We start from the raw sequence: 7,367 nt of genomic DNA, 5'->3' as shown, positions 1-7,367 counted from the left end.
CTCTGTTCCTCCGCTCCTTGCTCCAGCTCTTGACTCCTTGCTCCAGCTCCTGGATACTTGCTCCTGTTCGTCTGTTCCCGATGGTAGAAAACCTGCGGGGGGTTCAAAAACCACTCTAATGCTCAAGACAGTCAGGGTGTTCTTTCCAGTAAAAGAATGAATATTGATTGATCCTTTTGGGGGCGAGTTATGAGAACTCTGTTTTTGGGGGGTGATCCTTCTTGGTATGAAGAGATCGTATTTTTAGGAGAGAGAGTGTGTCTGTCCTCAAGAGATCGCGTCTTATGAAGGATGATGAGCCATGAAGATGTCCCATCTGAATCTCTTAACTCGGGCTAGTTAGTCCAATTCGAGCAGTTACTCTGATGAATTGTTTGTTTCTTTTGTCCAGGTGTCTTCTATGGAATTGAGCTCGAAAAATAGCTAAAATCGGAAAAAAAAGACAGGCGAGGGACATTATGGTCATTTTCTGGTCTTGGAAATATTAGCCAATGCTAGTGCTAGGATGAGAAGTGGAGTCCATGACAAGTCCGTTGGTGAAAACTGAGGTTAAATCGGAGTTCGGACGAGAGATAGCGCGAGTCAAAGTTTGGGTCAAAAATATCATTTGACCATGTGCTGAGAGGACGCGTGGCGCTGATCCAGCGGGTGAAGGGGTGGAATCTGACGGCAACTTGAAATAGTCGGGCCATTGTCGGGACCCTGGTGGGACGTGCGAGGTACAATCGGATCCTCCTCAGGATATGATCCCTTGTGACGCGAAGCTTTTTACCATCCTAATATCACATGATCTGACGGACGAGGAAAATAGATGCGGTTCTAACGTTGCTACAACGAATCACTCCACTTGACGCCAGCTGGTAGTGACGGGATCAACAGGTTCTGCTACGGTGCTTCGTGACGTAAGTTTCTACTAGAATGGTCCCGTGCTCCAAGCCTTCATCTCCGCACATACTGTGATCTGACGGCTTCCGTGCAATCCGTGTTGTATCGTGGCTCCAAATTGTGCGTCTCACTTTGTTATATTGCTGCTGCTGCACCATATTGTGCTTCTGGACACGCCACAACCAAATATTGGCCATTTCTCACGCTTCTGATTGGGTAACCGATATGCTATATTTCCTTCTCAATTTGTTGTTATCTCTTTCTTTAAAAAAAACATATGACAGAGGAAGAAAATGGAAGATTTGGAGATCGAATCCTATAGAGAGAGAGAAAGCTCTCGGTTAACGATTTCTAATGGAAGGAGATATAAAACCGAGATGGAAAGAGAATAGGACTTTGAAGATTTTCCCACTCAACAGGAGAGAAAGAGAGAAATATCTTCTCTCTCTACAATCTAAACAGAGATGGAGAAGGAGATCAGATTTCGGCTGAAATCAAAGAAGGAAAGAGATTTTAAAATAGAGAAAGTATTTTCTCTTGATTTGGATTGATGATCTTTCTCTTTCTCTCATCTTTATCTCCTAAAACAACAAAGATTAGTGAGTTGATGAAGAAATATTTTAGAGAGATGAGAAGAATAAAAACAGAGATGAATAAAGAAAGAATGGAGCTTGGTTGATTTAGAGAGCCCGGCTGGATGAAGATTTTTGTTCTTGCTATTAAAAGAAGATTTCGAAATCAAATTCAAAAGAGAAAAGATAATTGATGGGAGTTGGATTTATTTTCTTTCTCGGATCAAAATATTGGAGAGAGATTGGGATTCTCGGTTTGGCTGGTATAAGACAGAGAGAGAAGAGAGCTAAGAGGAACTCATCTTGGGACAGCAAGAAACAGGGAGCTCTAGAGAGATATAATTTCTCTGTTCTTATTCCTCTCTGGGCTTCAATAATAAATTTTAGAGAGAGAGAGAGAGAGAGAGAGAGAGGGAGGGAGAGTCTCTTCTCGGATTTAATTCATCTTCTTTTTTTTATTTTCTTTTCTTTGTTAATCTTTTTGTGAGAGAAAGTAAAAAGAGAAAGAGAAACAGAGTAGTGATTTAAATTGAGAGAGATAGAGAGAAAGAGAGTTTGGAGAGTTAGAGTTTCTGTCTTTGTTTCTTATTCTTCTTCTAATCTTTCTCTTTGTGAGAGAGAGAAGATTAGTTAGAAAGAGTTAAGAGAGATAGAGAGGCTACTGTATAGAGAGAGAGAGATTTTGAATTAATAAACCAAGCTTTTAAATCTATTCTTTCTTCTTATTTCTTTACTGTTTTGGTTAAAGAGAGAAAAAGAGAGTTATAGTATTGTTTTAGAGAGAGAAAGAGAAAGGTTAGAGTGAGAAATAAAGAGAAAACAGTAGAGAAAGAGAAAAAACCAGTTGAGGAAAATAATTTTCTCACAGGGAAGTATTTTCCGAGAAGACGAGAAAATTATTTTCCTTAAGGGTCTGTTTGGCTGCACAGAGGAAAATCAGCGAGAAAAAGTTAAGTTTTCTTCCATTCTCTTTTATTATTCATATTTATTTAAATCTCGATCATGATTAGCTAAGACTCTCCATCTAGGGTTTTACGATGAAACCCATTTTTGATCTTTTAGAGATATAATTTTTATTGATTAACTCTTGATTAATGCTTCATAGTTTAATTCGTTTTAGTTTGATAAATAGATTTTCTTTTCACTATTTATACTTTGCGATTTGATGCATCGTGCTTATGTTAAATCATTTGACGGTTCATGCTTATTAATTGATAAATAGTAGTTTAGAGATTTATTTATTTAAAATAAAATGATTACATTGTTATGTTTTATTCGGTTTTAACGAAAACATCTCCCGGAATTAGGATAGTTCATTATCCGAAATTCTGAGTTATAAAAAAAAGAAGGGAATTAACCATTTTAAGTATTTGTTTCTAAAGGTGATTTTATGTGGTGAATTTCTAAAATCCTAGGTCCTCTCCCCCATTTGAGTTCATTTTTATTTCCGTTATTTTATATTTTATCACCAAAACAAATTTTCAAAAACAAAAACCGTCTTACTTCCAAGTATTAGAATAGGTTTCACTTAGTCTCTGAGGAACGAACCGGACTTACCGGAATTATCACTTGACGTCCGTATACTTGCGGGTGGTGACCTATTTAGGGAACTTTCTAGGCCCATCAAGTTTTTGGCGCCGCTGCCGGGGATTATGTTTTAAATTTGTTCTAATCTTGGAAAGTTTTTATTTTTGGTAAGTTTTGACTTTTTGAATACTTTGACTTGCTTTTCTATTTTTGGTGTGTAGAGCACTAAGGAGCTAAAGAGGAGGCGCAACAAGGAGGAGGACCTCAAAAGAAGAAATTTACATTTTTTTTAATTTTTTGTTTTTATTTTGGTGAGAGAGAGACTTAGACTTTTTAGTACTTTCTTTTGTTTTGACCCTAAATTGGAGGGCTTTTAAATTGTAACCGAAAATCAAACGAAGCCTCGGGTTCGAACACTCGCGGGGAGAGTGGCCCGGGTCGTCTGCAAAGGTCGTCGCCCGTCTCGAACGGGAGGTAACTTTCTCTAATCACCCACGAATCCCCTGTTAGTGGGTACTTTTCATAAGATCTTCGTAGTGCTTCCTCGGTTTTCGTGTTTAAAAAAAAAAAAAAAAAAAATTGAAAGAGAGATGGATAGATCGTGGTCCCAACATGGAGAGGTTGTTGATTTGAAGTCGCCTGACTCGCTTAAGGACGATGAATCATGGTTGACCAATTTGTTAAATGAGTGTAATGACCCGTCTGACTTAGACGATGATCTAGAATTTTTAGAGGACCCCGATTACATCGTGATAAAAGAGATTACAGAATGTCTGTCCGACCCGACTTCTAGGGACTTTGAGTCTGATAGTAGGGTTTCTCCATTGAAGGAATCCGAAGTACCTGTTTTAGAGAACCCTAGTTGAAATCCGGGTATCATTGATAGTCCTCTATATAATTGTGCATTTTGTCTTTCAGATACATGTGTAGATTTTGAAACACTCTCTCCCGATGTCTATCATCAATATAATGACCCCTTTTATCCGGTTTTTGATCTCTCTAGTGCGGTGCCAAACTTAACGACCTTATTGTCGTCTAAGTTTGGGGATTGCCCTTCTTTCTTGATAGTCTCACTTACACTATCACCAAGTTACGAAAATGTGAGACTATCGTTCACTGAAAACTTTGTGTTTTGGGTGGACCCACAAATGTATCGACTGTTGGTTTACAGTTGATCACATATTTGTAATCCAGTAGGTATATTTTTTTTCTATTTTTCGAACCATCTGTTTCGTCTGGCTGAAGACGTTAAACTTAGCGCTTTCTGGGAGGCAACCCATGCAGAGGACGCTGAATCGGGTAATATCTCTCCCTTCACCCTGTTATTTTTGCATAGTCTTCAGAACATTGAGGACAATGTTCGGTTTAAGTTTGGGGATGTTAGGGGAATGAATTTTTTGCTAAGTCCTTATTTCAAAAATTCAAATGGGTTCAAAATTTTTCAAATTTTTTTAATTTTTGGATTGAAAATGTGAGTCTAGTTGTTTTTGTTTGTTAATAGTTATAGAGTCTAGTTGGTTGTACTACACTTTTGCTAAAGGTTTTTCCACGAATTTCGAGTCTTGAGGTTGTCTGTGCACTAGCCATGTGAGTGTTAGATAGGTGAAGAGTAGACTTTTCTGAGAGAACTTAATTGATCATTAGTGGAGACTTAACCCATGTGAGATTCTGAGCCTTTCTTATTGTTTTGAGTGATCTCTTCTGAGCTAACTCCGAGTAGAGTGAAGAGCTACTCAACCTCGCAATATTGAAAGAAGAACTCATTTGATCTCTTGAGTTCAAACTTTACAACCACTAGGGATGTTATCAGAAAGTAAACCTTTCTCTTGTAGTCTGAGAAACTTGAAAACAGTGTCAACTAGAAGAAGATAGGAACCTCATCATTTAGAACCCTGAGAATAAGCATGAAGCAAGGTGGAAAGAATTATACCCAGGGAAAGTGTTAAGTGTATTTTGAGTTTTATTACCAGAAGCGTATTGAAAAAAAAAAAAAGAGAAAAAAAAAAAAAAAAGAAAGAAATAGAAAAATCAAAAAAAAAAAAGTGTGTTTGTTTAGTTTAAGTGTTTATCCCTTGAATTAGTTCTTAAAGATTTGAAGACGTCAAGTTCTCAGGAGTTCTAGTCATATCCTCATTAGTGTCTATCGACCTCTAGGGAGCATTGTTAGATAGTAGATCAGGTGAGAAGAGTTAGTTAGCTCCCCCATTCCATATTAGTGGTTGTTTCCTTCCTATGAGATCAGTCGTCCACCAAATTTTCAGTCCATCTTTTTCATGTGTTGAGTTTTCTTTCATACTCATACTCACACATTGAGTGAGCCATTTCTGAGTGACTTTAATTTTTGAGTGTATGACCGTGAGGCAACAGTCGAGGCGAAATGTATTGAGAGGGTAATCAAAGTCTTGTCTGTTCTAAACCGAAATGATATTCATATTGGCTGGTCACGTGCACTTCGAGTCTTGATTACTAATGAAGGAGTTTTTAGCATTTGTATGGTTTGGTCGACTTAGATTTCATTTCTATTAACCTTCGAATATTTACCGGATAAACATTTTTAGTTCATATCTTATTTAGACCCTTCTGTATTTTTGACATTTTTGGAATTTTGTGGGTACGTTCACTGCAAACCCTCACGAGACAAAACTCGTCCTCTAGGGTAACCTAGAGGTTTAACGGCTTGTTGCACGTGCTAAGTGCAATCGTGATTCCCTACGAAAGTGGTGAGTTTGGTTTAGTTTTATTTTTGCTCGAGGACTAGCAAAATCTAAGTTTGGGGATGTTTGATGAGCCATGAAGATGTCCCATCTGAATCTCTTAACTCGGGCTAGTTAGTCCAATTCGAGCAGTTACTCTGATGAATTGTTTGTTTCTTTTGTCCAGGTGTCTTCTATGGAATTGAGCTCGAAAAATAGCTAAAATCGGAAAAAAAAAAAGACAGGCGAGGGACATTATGGTCATTTTCTGGTCTTGGAAATCTTAGCCAATGCTAGTGCTAGGATGAGAAGTGGAGTCCATGACAAGTCCGTTGGTGAAAACTGAGGTTAAATCGGAGTTCGGACGAGAGAGATAGGGCGAGTCAAAGTTTGGGTCAAAAATATCATTTGACCATGTGCTGAGAGGACGCGTGGCGCTGATCCAGCGGGTGAAGGGGTGGAATCTGACGGCAACTTGAAATAGTCGGGCCACTGTCGGGACCCTGGTGGGACGTGCGAGGTACAATCGGATCCTCCTCAGGATATGATCCCTTGTGACGCGAAGCTTTTTACCATCCTAATATCACATGATCTGACGGACGAGGAAAATAGATGCGGTTCTAACGTTGCTACAACGAATCACTCCACTTGACACCCGTGCACTTGCGGGTATAGACCTATTTAGGGTAACCTTTTAGGTTCATCATTAATCTTTTTGTGAGAGAAAGTAAAAAGAGAAAGAGAAACAGAGTAGTGATTTAAATTGAGAGAGATAGAGAGAAAGAGAGTTTGGAGAGTTAGAGTTTCTGTCTTTGTTTCTTGTTCTTCTTCTAATCCTTCTCTTTGTGAGAGAGAGAAGATTTGTTAGAAAGAGTTAAGAGAGAGAGAGAGGCTACTGTATAGAGAGAGAGAGAGATTTTGAATTAATAAACCAAGCTTTTAAATCTATTCTTTCTTCTTATTTCTTTACTGTTTTGGTTAAAGAGAGAAAAAGAGAGTTATAGTATTGTTTTAGAGAGAGAAAGAGAAAGGTTAGAGTGAGAAATAAAGAGAAAACAGTAGAGAAAGAGAAAAAACCAGTTGAGGAAAATAATTTTCTCACAGGGAAGTATTTTCCGAGAAGACGAGAAAATTATTTTCCTTAAGGGTCTGTTTGGCTGCACAGAGGAAAATCAGCGAGAAAAAGTTAAGTTTTCTTCCATTCTCTTTTATTATTCATATTTATTTAAATCTCGATCATGATTAGCTAAGACTCTCCATCTAGGGTTTTACGATGAAACCCATTTTTGATCTTTTAGAGATATAATTTTTATTGATTAACTCTTGATTAATGCTTCATAGTTTAATTCGTTTTAGTTTGATAAATAGATTTTCTTTTCACTATTTATACTTTGCGATTTGATGCATCGTGCTTATGTTAAATCATTTGACGGTTCATGCTTATTAATTGATAAATAGTAGTTTAGAGATTTATTTATTTAAAATAAAATGATTACATTGTTATGTTTTATTCGGTTTTAACGAAAACATCTCCCGGAATTAAGATAGTTCATTATCCGAAATTCTGAGTTATAAAAAAAAGAAGAGAATTAACCATTTTAAGTATTTGTTTCTAAAGGTGATTTTATGTGGTGAATTTCTAAAATCCTAGGTCCTCTCCCCCATTTGAGTTCATTTTTATTTCCGTTAT

General features: G+C 37.4%; 1 long non-coding RNA gene across 1 annotated transcript; it reads left to right on the top strand.

The window, feature by feature from the left end:
- The first annotated feature begins 1,097 nt into the window (after window positions 1–1,097).
- On the top strand, window positions 1,098–6,623 carry LOC147567694 (uncharacterized). The gene is made up of 2 exons (XR_015230820.1): window positions 1,098–2,120; window positions 6,559–6,623. It is a non-coding gene; the product is annotated as an uncharacterized LOC147567694 (long non-coding RNA).
- Window positions 6,624–7,367: the final 744 nt, after the last annotated feature.

The sequence above is a fragment of the Eschscholzia californica genome, unplaced genomic scaffold (genome assembly GCF_041429995.1).
Source record: "Eschscholzia californica isolate CP2 unplaced genomic scaffold, dmEscCali1.0.p SCAF_1, whole genome shotgun sequence".
Lineage (NCBI taxonomy): Eukaryota > Viridiplantae > Streptophyta > Magnoliopsida > Ranunculales > Papaveraceae > Eschscholzia > Eschscholzia californica.
This window is presented reverse-complemented; position numbering and strand designations above follow the sequence as displayed.